Source organism: Haemaphysalis longicornis, unplaced genomic scaffold (genome assembly GCF_048455015.1).
Source record: "Haemaphysalis longicornis isolate Haplotype H1 unplaced genomic scaffold, Haemaphysalis longicornis Haplotype H1 scaffold_8, whole genome shotgun sequence".
Taxonomy (NCBI): Eukaryota; Metazoa; Arthropoda; class Arachnida; order Ixodida; family Ixodidae; genus Haemaphysalis; species Haemaphysalis longicornis.
Window position 1 is genome coordinate 143772769 of NW_027526445.1, and position 15365 is coordinate 143788133.

A 15365-nucleotide genomic window follows, 5' to 3' on the forward strand; every position below is an offset into this window, starting at 1 on the left:
GCGCTGCGGACATCCCGTAAGCGCCGCGGAGAAGCGGTGGCAGGCGGCGCAGCGATCGCGAAGCTCGAGGCGTATAAACGCGGTGAATTTTACACCTCTATTTATTGTTTTTCCTGACTTTCACGTGCTTTGAAACCTTCATTTACAGTTTTTAAAAACAAGATTTTACCACACCTCATGTTACGCAAACATCGATAACTCTTCTGAATAATTAATTTTGAAATTTTGAAGCTTTCTGTAATAATTTGACGCAAAAAGTGTGCAATGAACCATGATAAAAGAAATCGATGCAATTTTTTATAATATTACAGTGCATTTTGCTAAATAATGTGGTAAAAACAGGCATCTCTTTACTTTAATGGCGCTTAAAACAATTTCTTTTAATTGTTAAGTAAACTCTGTGAAACTTGTCAGACATGCTGCTTTTTTCCCAGTGATTTCAAATATGGCATTAGTTTTTGAGTGAGTCAATTAGTTACCAAGTTCATAAGAGATAATTAGACATTTTTGGAGGAGCAGTAGACAAAACAGTGTTGGCCATAAAATTGCAATCTTTATATTTTCCAATGCTATGAACCCTGGTGAGTGCAATAAGAGAATTGGTTTTTTGATGCACTGCCTAAAACTCATTTAACAGTTCATTAAACTTTGATGTTTGAAATGGGCTTTCGAAATGATTCCTTGCCAGTGGTGCCACCAAAGTTTAATGAGCTGTAAAATTAGTTCTCAGCAGTGCATCAAAAAACCGATTCCCTTATTGCACTCACCACGGTTCAGAGTACTGGAAAATAAAAAGATTGCAGTTTTATGGCTAACACTGTTTTGTCTATTGTTCCTCCAAAAATGGCTAATTATCCCTAATTATCTTGGTAACTAATTGACTGACTCAAAAATAATGCCATATTTGAAATCAGTGGGAAAAAAGCAGCAAGACTGACAAGTTTCTCAGATTTTACTTAACAATTAACTCTTCCACTGCCCCTGACGCGCCGGTACGTTTTCGCATTTCCCCTCCACAGTGTCACTGACGTACCGGTACGTTCTCCGTTGTGCGTTCAAGAATTCGCGCCATAGCACAAAGCCTAGACTGTTCGCTCCATCTGCTGAATCTTTCCAGTAGCTTGTATTTTCCCTCGCTAGCTCTCTCTTCAACGGTATTTGAAGAGCATGGAGCGACCGCACCCACCCTTCGTTGCTGGGAGGCTTGGTCGCTCCGTTCACTGTACTCTGCCGGGATGAGTGACCATGCGGCATGTGTGCGATTACAGGTGCAAGGGTTGTTGTGCCATCCACAACAAGTTTCTAGATTTTTCTTTTATGCTGTTCCCATGCCTGCTACCGTTGCCTCTCCAATAGACCGAAACACGACTCAGTTGCGTCTTTCGCTCGCTCATTTCTGTGCGTTGTGCAGGCTGCTGAAAGTGCTCGCTCCATGCGCGTGGTTACTTTCGGATGGCTCTGACCACGCGGAGCCTTCGACTGCGGACAGAAGCCATGGTTTTTCGATTCTGATCCGAATACGAGCTGTGCTCGAATTCGCATTCTGAGAGTTTCTTATCCGAGGAAGGAGTGAGAGTTCCACAGCATCAGATCCTGATGTTGAAATGGTGGGGTCGTTGTCCCGGAAGCATGCACGGCAAACTGAAAATATCTGGAAGAACGACGATTTCTCACCCGCGCTCTTTCATTTTGAAGCGTTATGTTCCAGATGCTATCACAGTCAAATCACTATGCTCCTCCCCAGATATTCCGAAAACCAAGCTTAAACTGGGGGTGCGTCACAGCCAGAAACACCCGACAGTGAAAGGGTTAAAGGAAGCTGTTTTAAGAGCAGTGTCCCTCTTAAAAAGTTTTCGATCATAGCCTCCTCAACCCTTTGCCGTCTAGAGCTTTGACCCACCTTTCGAATGTGCCGGTCTGCACCCATTTTGCCAGTTTCTGGCGCCGCAACGAAAAACACCAACTGTGCAAGAACAACTTCAAGGATACTTATTTTTTCCCTCTTGCATTCTGCTTGCAACTCCTTCGCCGACATTTGAGCGTGTGGAACCACTCCAATCATTTTCCTGGGGGCAGGCCAAGGTTGTCGCTGCAAGTTTAGCAGAAAAACAGCTTCCCTCTTGCCTCCTATTGTTTTCCTATTGCTACAAATAGCACACACACCTTGCTACTTCGGCCTGGGAGCTTGTAGATGAAATGGATCGTCCCTATCTAACCTTCCCTCATATGCTCCATACGTGCCCACAAGCCCCACTTTTTGGCTCGAGCCCTCAGATACACCCACCAGCTGTTGGATGGAATTGCGGCGGTACTGCAGGTTGCCCTGCTCTTTCGTGCCATGATTCTGCAGCTGTGTGCGCCTCCAAATAAACCTATTCACAATGGAAACCTCTAGATGCCAGGAAAAAAGCTTTCGCCATCACCTCATTGTCTTCTGACGAAATGCGTCGCTCACAGAGTAACGATCCGCATGGTGCTGTCTCCACTGCCGCCGCAATCTCATCACACACTTCCGTCAAATCACTGTCATCACTGACTCGTGGAGGCACGCAGTTCTCTTCCTCACTGAAGCCATCATCGCTTTTTTTTATGTGCACCAGCGCAGGATGCACACGACGAGAAAGCGGCCATGCTTTCAGTGAACAGCGTGCATGTGAAAATGCTCTGGAATCCGTGCTGAACATTGTGCTGCACCCTAGTGCGAAAAGAATACCTCAATAAACAAAGTTCACTTATCCCTCAAGAGATGGCGCATTATGTGTACACAGAATGTAGACACATCGCAGTGGAAAAAAAACGTGAAAATAACCTTGAACACGCACACCGGTCGTACCCCAACAGCGTATTGGAAAGGGTTAATATTCATCCCATTACATTTAGCCTCATTCGTTGAACAGGCCATACCTTTGGCAAAACAACTTTTTTCGGCATTTTACCACTTACTCATCATCGCTGGGGTGACCAGCACTATTGGCAAATTTTTCTAGAAAAACTAGCCACCAAAAATTAACAATAACTTTTTTTGTACTTTAAATGGTTGGTTGAGCAGAACAGTGTGCTTATTCCCGAGAAAAACAAATTAAAATCTTGGCTTGTAATTTAGGTAAAAATTTCTTTTTACTGAAAAAATGAGGCATATAAGCTCTTCTGCTGTATTATCAGGCCACTGCAATTCAAAAAAAAAAAAAAAAAAAGTTCACAGTGGAACAAAATCGGGTGATACTGCATCCACCAGACAAAGAAGCACTGGAAAAATTATTTCGAGCTTAAACTGTTTCATTTCCTTCTAAAGATATTAGCCGCGAGGCCCACCACTGGAGAGGCCGGCGCTGCGATCATTTTGACGTCACTTGTATGATCACCGATCGCCGTTCCTATTTTGCTGCGTAGTTGGGTTGCGCGGCATGTGACACTTCGCATGGGAAGCGCGTTTTAAAAGTATTTTCGTGTTAATTTCTGTGGTTTGAAGATAATTCTCAGTGCATCAAGCGCAGCTTGGCCTCATGGGGACTTTACAACCGCATCAACTGTGGTACGCTCTCCGCAAACAACTTGAGTGTGGTGATGTATGATGTATGTGACCAAGGCATAAGTGGCGGCTCATTTCCTCAATCAACAATGTAGACTACAACGATCGTCGAGCTAAGTTTCTACATTTCCCTTGTTTGCAAGAAATGTATAAAGCAGGAAAGCATGAAGCATTCAGGGGTCGAAGAAACGCTCCGCACACACACACACCCGCCGTGCCTGCCTGCACAGCCAACGCAGATTGTGGCGGCAACAACTTGTCGCCGATCTTTAAAATCAAAATAGTCGTGGAAAAAAAGTTCCACAATGGTGAAAGTGGACGTTAGTGTGGTGAAAAATTCTGCTAGGTAGTATCATCAGCTGTGGTTTCCAAAGCGATGCTCAAATATCTGCCGTGATCTACGCCGACAGGCCGCGAAGGTCAGTCCCGGCACCGCCAGCCTGTTCACGCGCAGTGTAGCGAGTGGCCAGGGCGCAAGAACTGGGGCCATGGCAGGTATCTTGATCATCGAACGGCAATCACCACAGATGCAAAGTTCCACATATGAGAAAGGGGGTGACAGTGCGGTGAAAAGTTGTGTTAGGGACTGTCATTCGCAACTGTAACAATAGCAGCGAAGAAATATCTGCCGCGATGCTAAGCCTAAAGTTCCCCACATTCGATTGCGTGCACCCGAAGCCAGCTAGCTGCGAGCTGTTGAAAAAGGCCCTCTGGCCTGCGCGCGCGTGTGTGGTGTTTGGGTTCCCCTAACTTTTTGGGGGCCCCCAATGCTCGGTTCTCCTATTATAAAACTCCCCATTACCCCGAATCATTAAAGGCCAACTGCACTCAAATTTCACCCTGGCTAAATGCCTTCGAAATATGTAGTAGGTACCATGAGAACTACTGCGACGTGATTGGTAGCTCTGTGCAATGCGTGGTTACTCAGTTTCACGCACTCAAAATAGCGCCCTTGCAGACGACAAAGCACCTACCGGCGTGTCGCGCAAACAGCCATTTAGCGGAAGTGACATGCCACCCGTCCAGGCCGATCGGCCTGCCTCGCAGTGGGAGAATCCAGGAAACTCGCATTTCGCGCCGGTACGCCTGGCTTTCATGGCTCCGAAGAGGCTTCGTTAGCCGTACGGTTCTCTCCTCTTCGAGTGTCGTCGCGACATCATGCCTACGCGGTTGCGGGACAAGCGCTCGCTTTTCCGCGCGCCTCCCACACTCCCGCACGCGTGCGCTCACACTCTCCTCCTGGCTGGCCGTGCCGGCCACGTCGGCAGGTCCGCACAGCTCGCGCCGTCAGGCCAGGCCGTCTGCTCGCTCGCGCCGACGGCTTATACGTCACTTCCGCATGCCCGTAATGGCCGCGTTTTGCCCAGTTTTGTTTTCAAAATTGTCAATTTTCGCTGGTCGCTTGCAGTGTAATTACGCACATTTTAGGTGTCATACTTAGAACACCGCGGTCTTTTTAGTCATACTATGCAGGAACAGTGATTTCGCGCGGTCGACATTTTGAGTGCAGTTGGCCTTTAACAACGTGTTTCACCTCGTACACAGCCTTGCCTTCTGTGAGCGGTCGTGAGTTTCGAAATTGATGCTAGAGAAAGATAGGCTCACTGTAAACTAGAGATGAGCAAAACGGCTCACTTCAGTGAGCAACTCAGAACGTGCCGATACCGGAACGTGCCGACACGACTCGTCCAGAGCCATGCTCAGCACGATTCTCTGATGGAGTGAGCAGCCGCTGAGCGCCGGTTCTTAGGAGAGCCGCTCTGCCAAAGAACCGCCGCTGAATCGAGCGGCTCAGAAGACCCGGCTCGTTCCTGACTCGGACAACAGCTGAACGCACAAATGTAACTGTGGTGAATCATATGGTCGCAGGAGTATACTTTCCTGTTACTTTGAAAATACAGACGCAGTTCGTTCACTACTGCCATTGCGGCCTTCCGAGTTGTCATTCACCATCGCCGCCGCCGCGGTCTCTCAATCGCTGTTCCCAAATGGCACCTCAGAATATCCACTTCACGAAGAGCAGCTCTCGCAAAGAGTGAGTCAGAAGAGCCGAAGAACGGCTCAAAAAACCGGCTCTCCTGGCTCACACTGTCTGCTTACACGACAGAAGGCGCTAGAGGAATTTGGAAAATTAGCCCCACCTCGCCAGGCAGGGCAGTTGCTTTCTGGCGCCGATAATAGATGGCGCAGAGAGACGGCTCATTTGGCCCGGCTCATCGGATCAGTAACTGAGCGGAAGAGCCAAAGAGCGGCTCAAAAGTACATCCGGTTCTCCTGACTCAAATTGTCTGCTCCTACGACAGGGGGCGCTGGAGGAATTTGGAAAATTAGCCCCAGCTGGCCCGGCAGTGCAGTTGCTTTCTCGCGCCGGCAATAGCAGGCACAGACAGAAGGCTCATTTGACCCGGCCCTTCGGCTCCGTTGGCTCTTCCTCCATGGTTTGCTGTGCTGTGGCTTGCCCCATTCGACACGAATCACTGAGCGGGCGAGAAGGGGCTCCCTCTCTCCAAAAGAACCGCCGCTCACTTTTAGTGAGCCACGGCTCACCCGCTCTTCAAAAAGAGCGGCTGAAAAGATCTGGCTCGCTCCTGAGCCATGCATCTCTACTATAAACAGACAAAAGCCGACGTGTCAATTATAAATTTTCCACGCCGAGGTCCTAATGAAAACTAAATATAGCCATGTCCAAACCCGCTCGAAGGCATTGAAAACTCGCGTTCATACCATTCATACATTGTGGACAAGTTTTCTCTAAACTTAAACATATCAGCCGTGCAGAGTACAGGCTACAGCAGTGATCGTTAATCAAATCCAGGCAGAACTATAAAAAATATTGTAGGGGAAATAGGCACTGCTTAAGCCAAACTGCAGATCATAGCAGCACTTTTAAGCTTGTGCAGCGAAGATGTCCGATCACGGTTCTCGCATCATCATTCATTTTCCACGCAATGTGAGCAGTACGCGTGGTGAGATCACGTGAGCGACACGTTTCTGTCACTGTTACAAAATGTTTCCTGGCACACACAGTCTCGTACATGTCACGTCACAAATATTTCATGATGAATTTACAGGGTACTTTTCTCAGCATCAGTTGCATCGTCCTTGGCGTTAGCTGGCTGCGTATGAGCTGTGGGTCGCGATGGCAGCAACTACCTAAACGCGGCGGTGTCGCCGGTAACAAGCGAGTCGCTGATTGCTTGCCCAGACTATTCGGTCTGCAGAAAACTTTTCTGGGTAATTTGCATCAAACCTACAAGCAGGGGGAGGACGGTGGCCACAAAAAAAAATTTACAAAAAGAGAAAGAAAACTCATGGTCACATACGCACAGGAAATGTGTTGTAGCAGACGACAACACGACCCGGCTTGAAGGTGGCGCCATGGTATGTCCTCCTTGAGGCCAATATAAATATTGTGAGCATCAATCTGTACGGTGCGCTAGTGCCTACTTCGAGGAGACATGGATAAGTGCCCTTGTACTGTCGTGGCCAATTCAACGCCCACTTCGTCTGCTTCTCACGACAGTTATCATCATCATGCCGTACCTCATCTCTTCTTCACACCCATCCTCATCATCATTCCTGGTGCTGGAGTTCTGGGTTGCCGCTCAGAATAAAAGCTACGATCTGATTCTGATTGTGGGGTTTAACGCGCCGACGCAACGCAGGCGATGAGGCGCGCCGTAGTGGAGGGCTCCGGATTAATTTTGACCACCTGGGGATCTTTATCGTGCGACGAAATCTCGTACACACGGGCGTTTTTGCTTTTCGCCTCCATCAGAAAAGCGGCCGCCGCGGCCGGGAATTGAACCCGCGACCTCGTGCTCAGCTGCGCAACGCCTTAGCCACTGAGCCACCGCGGCGGGTAATAAAAGCTACGAAAAAGTTTCGGCATGCCGCCCATTCGCGCCGACGTTGCCAGACAAAAGCTTGCCACTTGCATTCAGCGCCCTGATGAAACATTCGCCTCGTACATTTTGTTACCGTGTGGATGAAACCATGCCACAGGATGACAAGGTGCGTCATATATTGAAGGGTATCGCTCCGTTTGCCTTTAACGCTCTGGCTGTGGAAAATCCTGCAAGCGTCAGCGATGTCCGCAAGACTTGTCAACGTCTGGACCAACTACAGTCTGTTCGCCTTCACCAGGAGGCTTGCGCCTCTCATCAATACAGGGACTCGGACCTGCGCAGTCTCATTCGCGCGATCATCCGCGAAGAACTGCAGCAACATGACTCGCCTTGCTCGTCGCGTTACCATTGTCACACTAACGCGCCGGAGCTTCGAGATATTGTCAGGGAAGAGCTAACATCCATGGCAGGATATTCACCTGCACGTCCTCCTCTTGCCACCACCTACCGTATAATGCGGAATATAGGTCGAGGCGGAATATAGGTCGACCCCCTTACCTTGTAGCCGAAAAATGCAAAAAAAAAAAATTAGGTACCAACCATTGTTTTATTGAGACTATAACTTGTTTCGTCTCAGATTACTCATTTAAAACTGTCTGAAGTATCGTCGGACGACTGCTTATGGCTCGCTGTCACCGACACAGCAGGTCGTCCTCGGTGCAGTCCAGGGAATTGCTTATGCAGCACTTCTTAAACACTCGCAAGACCATGTCATCATTTGCAGACCGTAGCGACAGCCAGTCTGTGCAGGCGGTCAGCAAACATCTTGGGGTATCCATTCCTAGAGACATCGCACGACGCTAGCGGACAAAATTTGCCCCTTTGTACAGCAGCACAGGTTCACAGAGCAGCGCCCATGAAGCGAGGTCGTCCGAGCGTTGCATACCGAGAGCTGCCCCTTCAGCTAACGCCGCTAGCAACACTTCTTGGTGATACCGAACTGGCGCAAGGCAGACGCGTCATTGACCTGGGAAAACCCCCACACTTTCTTTAAATGCTGCTGTGAACTGGCACCAAGTGCCTAAACTCATTTTGAGCAAGAAGAAAATAGCACGCACACACTCGCCGGCAGCGAGAGAAGCAACAAAACAAAGATGGCGTCGAGTCCGATTGATGGTGGTGGCGATGGTGCCTTCGGGGTTTGGATGGGCTCGATGGGCTGCCCGGTCGCCAGATGACAACTGCCAAATGACTGCAATATAGGTCGAGGGGTGACTTTTCGGCAAATTTTTCTGTAAAAAATCTCGACCTATATTCCGCATTATACGGTACATGCCGTCCTACTCTGCGATTGCGCTCAAACCACCCTTGCAGTATCAGCCACCGTTACCGCAGGCCCATGTGACAGCAATTGCCATAGCACCTGCTTCCCCGCACTATTTCCCCTCCATGCGACTGGGAACTACTTCCTTTTGTTTGGCAAATATTTTTTGTTGTTACCCCCTGGGACGACCTTTGTTTAGGTGTTTAGTTACCTCGAGAAATTGACCGAATTTTAGGTGTCTAACAAAACATTTCTTTTTCTGACAAAAAAAAATTGGTTAGGCACAAATTATAGGGACACAAAATACAGATGGTTTAACAGTTTCCAATAACAACAAATTTTTAAATGTTCTCATAGATCATAGTTGCAAAAAAATATCAAAATCAAAATTTTTGTCATGTTGAAGAAAATGATAAAAAAGTAGTTGTGTATAACAAACCACTGATGGCAAAAAAAATTCGAATATACATTTTGTAGGGAAACATTTCAAAAACACGTCCTAGGAAAAATGTCGACTTCCGGGGAACCGTTTCTCAGATATAACAAAAAATGCTAGCACACGTGGTGCCTCTGTCATGCGGTGAAGCCCAACCTCCATTTCAAGATGCGCAATTTTGGGTGGTTCCCTGGAAGAAATCTGGTAGTTTAACATTATCAGAGACCCCAATTTGTTTGCACGCGACGTAAAAACACCTCGTCAATGTTTGCATTTACGGCCAGCACAGTATTCGGGACAAGCACGCGATGCGTAAAAACATGCATGGAGTTGAAAACGAAACTCTGTGGTTGATGCTTGTTGACGTTCACAGTCAGTTATCTCTCAAAACAAACTTGCGGTTTATCATCATCTTCCGACTCATTATTGTAGCCTTGCTTGCAGGAATGAGGTGCGATGCACTAGAATTGTGCGCTGCAAACTTTGGCCGACTAGCTTCTGCGCAGCAATGAAAGAGTTCAGCACTACGAGCCTCCTGCATTGCAGCGCCATCTAACATTTTTGAAATGTAACAATACCAAACCTGCTGGAGACTGTGCGAATAGATAGCTCACCTAAGGAGCAACACGAGACCCCCGGAGATGCCCTCGTATGGAAACGAAACTGGAAGGCGGTGTGTAAGGCCGGTTTGAAACGCTCTCCTCGTCGGAACTGATATCTGGTAACTGGGTGTTACCTTTTGACTTGCACTGGAAGTTCTTATCGCAGATATCAGGTTAGGATGGGTGAAATCATGAGCAGCATGCGTTTTTTGAGGATCAGTAGTGGACGCTCAAGGCGCCATGGCAGGAAGGCTCGAAGTTGGGTAACTGCGTTGTAGCACCAAATATGAATTTCACGATGCAGAAACGAAACCGAAACTGTTGCAAACTGTTTGTGAAGGGTCCTGTGGTAAGTAGGACTTCAACACAACTTAGAAGAATGTGCGCAAATGCAATAAAACTGCCTAAAATCATAAAGTAACTTTGCAAACAGCCACTGATTGATATTTTCAGCTGATTTCAGGTATTATTACTGTCAGAGTGCAAACCTGACGATTGTAAATCATCTTCTGATTCACCATTTGTGCCGTGATAACAAAAACCAAACGCGGATGCAGAGTAATTAGGAGTGGCATGCATTCTCTTTTGGTAGCAGTGACGCGCGATTACCACACCTCTTTTACACACCCAGGTGATGCAAAGGCGTGTCAAAAATAATGTTTTTGTTGCAAAAATGAAAACAAAACTGATTTTGAAAGCACATTTTTTGAGCTAACTCCAAATAGCTTACATTTTCCAGAAACGACCGGAATGCTATGAAAAGGTGCTTCCACGGTGTAATTCAAATTGAACGATGTTGAATAGGCGCGGTAACGAAATAAATAACTTCGCTACGTAAAGGGCCTCGTCATCATATGCCTGCAACTATGTCAACTGTGTTGATATCACATACGAATTTTCAAAATTCCCTGGCGAAAATGCATTGTATGCATTGTGAAAAAATTCGGATGATCCGTACGCATTCATCACTCCGGTGCGGGTGATACAAACACGTGAGCCGCGAGCAGATGACTGCGGCGTGGACGGGAGGCGGGAGTGTTGGTGCGGCCGTGCGGCCGTGGTTGCACGCGGGCACAAAAGCATTAGTCCTCCCCTGCTGACAGTAATCCACCTCATGGGGTGTTTACAATAGCGGCAGGAGAGGTGCTGTTCCGAACGAACAGACCGTTTCACCCTCTCGGCGCCTGGTCTTTGTCCGTCCCTTTTTTTATCTCCCGCTAAAATCTCTTCTCTTTGTACCTTTCGTTTCCGCTGGCTGCAGCTCGGATGCCTCTAGCTTCCTTTTTTGTATTACACTTTTTGAATAAACCACGGCAATCAAGCATTCCCTCATTTCTGACGGTGAATACCTTTGCCATTTTGCCTTCTCCGCATTCCTTGCTTCTGAGGTCTATGCCCCGCGCTCTAGTTACCCTGTTGTCGCCTTGCCGTGTTGCCTGCGCCACTGGCGCGTCAATTATGTTGAAGTGTGCACCGCATGGAGCGTTTTCTGCTCATGAAAGCGCGCCGTGCATGCCAAAGGCGCGCTGACGCCGCCGCGAATACCTCCCACATGCTGCGCGCGGCACGGCAAGTGGCGGCAACAGGGCGGCGTCACCGGCCGCGAGGTGGTGTGGGTAGCTCGACCAACCGCTTTTGACCGCTCTTTAACTCTTTCACGACGGCGCCATAGGCGATCGGAAGCCGGCGTCCGATGATTTTAAATCTCCCGCAAAATCTGAAACCCGCGCTCCACAGACAACTATCGCCATCTGGTGTGTTCATTGGCAACGTCTCTTTCAATTTCGGTTTCGTTTGTTTATGTGTCTCGTGTGGTGGCGGCGTAGCAAGAGTAATTTGAACCGAAGGGGGAGGGGAGGAGGAGGAAAAATGGCGTTCGGTTCGCGCCGCGCTCCGCACAGTCGGACTGCTGTAGCAAGCACTTCGGCTGCTCCTGCTGTCGATTTTTCTGATTCCAGCAGCAGTGAGGGATCAAGCAATGATGTGGGATCTTCAGATTTCAGTTAGGAAGACGAAGCTCCGGTTCAGGTGCCTCGAACTTCAACAAGCGCTGGCAGGTAATTTCGTTGTGACTCCGCGCTGTATTTATAAACAAAACGTGCTTCTTATCTGACGACTGCTGTTTTGATTTTGTGTTTAGGGTCTCGAGAACGTACGGGCGGGATATTTTGCCAAATGCACCGCGCCGTATCGCGCTATCACCTTCAAGATAACCTTGCGCTCGTGTCAGATTAGCGCTGCAGGGTTCAGGTGCGATGCTTGTCGAGAGCGCTCGATTTTTTTTTCTTGTTTTTTACCACCGAACTGATAAGGATTTTGTGCGAGGTCACAAAAGAGTATACCGTAATTACCTGATTCTAACGCGCACCCAATTTTCCTGACAAAAAACAGAAAAAACTTGCACCTCCAATTGTAACGCGCATGGAACTGTGTGAGCAAGAAAAACAAATGCGATAGAAACGGGTGATTTATTTCCCGAAGTAATCTCACTCATCTCACTCCTCGTCGCTCTCCGCTGACCACAAGATCTCGTCCTCGGTGCCGTCAAGCACGTTCGCAATGCCACACTTCTGAACGAACGTTCAACCATGGTCGATGGGATCGTGGCCCACGCCTCACACGCCCATCCCGCGAGCTTCTCCAGAGGCGCACGCTTCAGCCGACCGCTCGTTTTGAACACGTGAGAGCCGCTGCTGCCATTGCTGTTATCAAGCGCGCAAGAGGAACGATCTGACTATTTGTATGAACTCCGATGGAAAAGCCTAGGCGCCTATGCTTCCTGCGTGCGAAAAATTGTTGCTAAAAGCTTCAGCGCCATCTTGACATGGCGATGGTGATGGGTGGGACGAAATTTTCGCTGTTTCGGTTTCGGTTTCGTATCCGATTCTAACGCGCATGTGATTTTTCGACCTATTTTTCCGGAAAAAAAGTGTGCGTTAGAATCAGGTAAGTACGGTACTTGGATGCACATTTTACATAGACTCACTCACCCTTGAGTGCCCTCGCGGCGTGGCACAGCCGTCAGTTGCGCTAGGTTGACGGGCCCTCAAAAATCCAAAACTTGGTGTAGACTGTTGATTTATATATTGAATCATAGCCAAGGAACGTAGGAATAATTTGTATATCTTAAAATACCTGAAATAATTTTTAGTCTCGGTAAAAGTGCCGATTTGTGTTTTTAGTATACTTTTCTTGGGGGCTTTTTGCTAATTACTTGACAAATAAACTGTAAGTAATTGTACTTTTAACAAAACTGATGCTTTGTGTTTGGAAGAGCAATCTATAAGCTACAATTTCATGCATAGCAAGATTACGTGTGTCCAGTAGCTCAAGAGAAAAAAAAACGTTTTGTGGAAGCACTTAAAATCGGCCGTTTTTCCGCCGTAACGAAAGAGTTAAGATGCCACTTAAGGAACAAATTAATTTACTCGTACAGTAAAGGAGCTGATAATGTGGGCGAAAACGACAATATAAAGCGTCGTCTGCGCAGCTAGGAAAAGCGCCAATCAAATATCCGCAACCATAGTAAGCCTAAACATCTCCGGCGGGGCCAGCGGGCTGTCCGGAGCGTTTTTAAGCTGCCGCCATGAAGAGCGCGCCTCGCCATTGGCGCAAGTCGCCAGGCTCCTCCCACTGCCACGCGCGTCGGGCGTCATTTTTAGACCGAGGTAGAATCTGTCACGGGGGCGAAATCGTCAACGCGGGCAATAAAATAACGCGCGCGCAACGCCGATGCGCACGAATCGCATGCAGTTCGTGTGCGCATTTTGCCTCGACGATGAGCACGCGTTCTTTTGACTCCCGCGTTGACGATTCGGGCCGGCACCCCAGTGCCAGTGTCATGTGTCAGGGCACCCCCTGAGAGGGGGATGCATCAAAACCCCCGAAAAAACGTGGAAAAAGAACAAAGGAACGGCCATTTGAAGTTCGCGCCAGGAGCGCGCCAATCAGCAAGCGCCAGCGTTGACACACCAAGGAATCATGGGCAAAGGTGGCAGCGCACTGATCGACCAATCAGGGAAGGCCGCGCATGGGACAAGTGGCGAGATGGCCATATAAAAGGACATACAAGAGGCGAAGAGCCAATGGGAGTGCGCCACGGGAGAGCCCAGAAGGTATAAAAGCAGGGCGCACAAACAGAAGGGGGAGGCAAAGAACCGAAGAAACCAGGAGGCAGCCGGAGCACGTGCGCTTCAACAAACGAGCCAGGGGGATGCGGCCAGGCCATCGACCACGCCATCCGAGCCTGGGCGGGAGCGGGCCGAATTCGCATTGGCACCGTCATCCTAGGTGCACCACGAACCTGTGTCTTCGTGGCCCCAGCGGCATCGGTCGGGCACCAGCGGCCAGCGTCCACGCTCCGTCGACGTTCGTCTCGACGGCCCCGAAAGGCGACGTTCGTGCCAAGCCTACCTGGAACCTCCAGCGGCAGCGGCTACCAGGGGGTAGCCACCGAGGAAGCACGCCGCTGAAGGGATGACCGCGCGCGTCGAACGCCGACATCAAGGACCTCCAGCGAGAGCGGCTACCAGGGGGTAGCCATAGAGGAAAGAAGTCAGGACGCGCGGAGCCCACGCCGTCCAGCGAGTGACCGCGCGCAGCGAACGCCGGCACCGACGAAGCGAGACGACGACGGCTACCACCGAGTTGCGGCCACGCAAGGGTGCGACATGTCAGCGCCGACGACCGGGGTAGGCCAGTCCAATAGGGACGCAAGCATAGGACACAACTAGGAAGTTGTGGTTTAGTGAGATCACCTAGAGGGTGATAGAATTAGTTGATTCGGACGAATTGTGTAGAACTTTATTGTAGAGCATTTTGGGTTGAGAGTTGAATTGTTGGTTGGGATTGTTAGAGGTGTGAGTGTTTATCATTTGTGTGTAGTTTAAATATTGAGTGCTTTGCCTGAGGGTTTTTTGAGTGTGCATTAAATGTATATGTTGTTAAACACATCAATGGCTGTCCTGTGTCCACTGCTCCGAGCTGGTAAAGACAACCCCACCATCCATTCACGTGACAGCCAGCCTCTGCCTCGGACACGACTTGCGCCAATGGGGAGACGTCTCATGGCGGAAATTTCGAAGCGCTCGCAGCTGCTGGCTGGGCCACCTCCGCGGCTGATATTTGGTGCGGATGGCATTTTATAGCGCAATTTTCTCAAACACTCTGAGCTCCTTTCCGGCATGAGCAATTTAGTTTACACCCTGAGCTGCATTTTAACAAAAGGTTACAAGCGGTCGCTGAAGCTACTGCACCTCTTCCCGGCAAGAGCCGACGCCATGTTGCCGCCACCTGTCAGATGCGCGGCACTATTCCATTTTTTTCTCGTTTTCTGACGATACGAATTTTCGGGTGATACGAATATTTTTGCTGCCCCTTGAGATTCGTATGACTGAGATTCCACTGATAACACTTTCCTGGCAGCTTCGTTTTGTAGCAACAATTGAGGGCGCAATTACCAACAATGTGTTTCTATAGAGAAAGTGCAGCCAAAGGCGGGTGCAGGTTCTGCTGCATGGCTGCACGCACGGAGCAGCGGCGGCCACCCAATGCCTTCCGATCTGCGGTGGCTCCCCTCGCAGTAGCCCTTGTCCCCAAACAAAGCTTGGGAGGGAGTTTCATGACC

General features: G+C 49.0%; 1 protein-coding gene across 10 annotated transcripts in view; it reads right to left on the reverse strand.

The window, feature by feature from the left end:
- Window positions 1-15365, reverse strand: part of LOC144149853 (uncharacterized) — a 51322-nt gene that overhangs the window by 23637 nt on the left and 12320 nt on the right. The window lies entirely within an intron of this gene.